The 907-nt window shown below is 45.6% G+C and overlaps 1 non-coding gene across 1 annotated transcript; it reads left to right on the top strand.

Annotated features, from left to right (window-relative positions):
* The first annotated feature begins 471 nt into the window (after positions 1-471).
* Positions 472-529, top strand: LOC142438335 (U7 small nuclear RNA). Its single transcript, XR_012782729.1, has one exon. It is a non-coding gene; the product is annotated as a U7 small nuclear RNA (small nuclear RNA).
* Positions 530-907: the final 378 nt, after the last annotated feature.

Raw genomic sequence — 907 nt, 5'->3', positions numbered from 1 at the left:
CACCGTCTCCTCACTTCCGCCCTGGGGTCCTCCATTTCCAGTCACCCTTTTCCCTGCTCCTTCCAGCCCTCTGGGCTTCGTTTTGGACAAAGGCTCCCCTTTTGGGCACAGATAGTCGATGCTTCTGAAGAGCATGTTCTTCGCAGGTTGTTGTTCCCTTTACAAGTCTGTCTATCGTTTGGCTGAAAGTTGATCCCGGGGGCAGCTTCAGTTCTAGGCTTGCAGGTTTAAGACTCAGAAAGGTCTAAGAGCCAGTCTCCTGGGTCCCACTAGTCTCTATTAGACCAGTAAGTCTAGTCTTCTTTATTATTTTGAATTTTGTTCTACATGTGTCTCCAATTCTGTCTGGAACTTTCCATTGTGATCCCTGTCAGAGCAGCTGAGTAACACCCAGCTCTTCTGATCTCAGTGTCCTTCGGATGAATTGGTTCCTTGAGTCTTAGACAACTGCTCACAAAGTATGAAATGTTTTAGTGTTACAGCTCTTTTAGAATTTGTCTAGCAGGTTTTCTGGTTTTCCTGGACCCCCCCCCCCAAAAAAAAAGAAATGTTTTAAGATAATATTTAGTGTTGGCTCTTTCTCTGTCCCTGTGTTTCTCCTTTGTTCGGTTTTAAACAAAAGGCTCTATGATGGTGGAATAGAAAACATTGACATAAGACTTTTTAAAATTCCAACTGCTTTCCTTTCGCCGCATAACCAGCCTCCCAACATCCCAGAGGTGAAGTGGGAACTTGTGTTTGCCTTCAGAGTTGGAGTACGGAGGCTGGGACTAGCCAAGGGACTTGCTCAGGGTCATGCTGCTTGGAAGTGATGCAGCCAAGTTCGAAGACAGCTCTCTCAGGGGATTTTCTTATTTCCTCTTAGTGAAGGTACAGAGATGCTGACAGCCAAAACATGGTAAGCATC

The sequence above is a fragment of the Tenrec ecaudatus genome, chromosome 1 (assembly GCF_050624435.1).
Source record: "Tenrec ecaudatus isolate mTenEca1 chromosome 1, mTenEca1.hap1, whole genome shotgun sequence".
Lineage (NCBI taxonomy): Eukaryota > Metazoa > Chordata > Mammalia > Afrosoricida > Tenrecidae > Tenrec > Tenrec ecaudatus.
The sequence above is the reverse complement of the archived record's forward strand: the minus strand, read 5'-3'. Positions and strand labels throughout refer to the sequence as shown.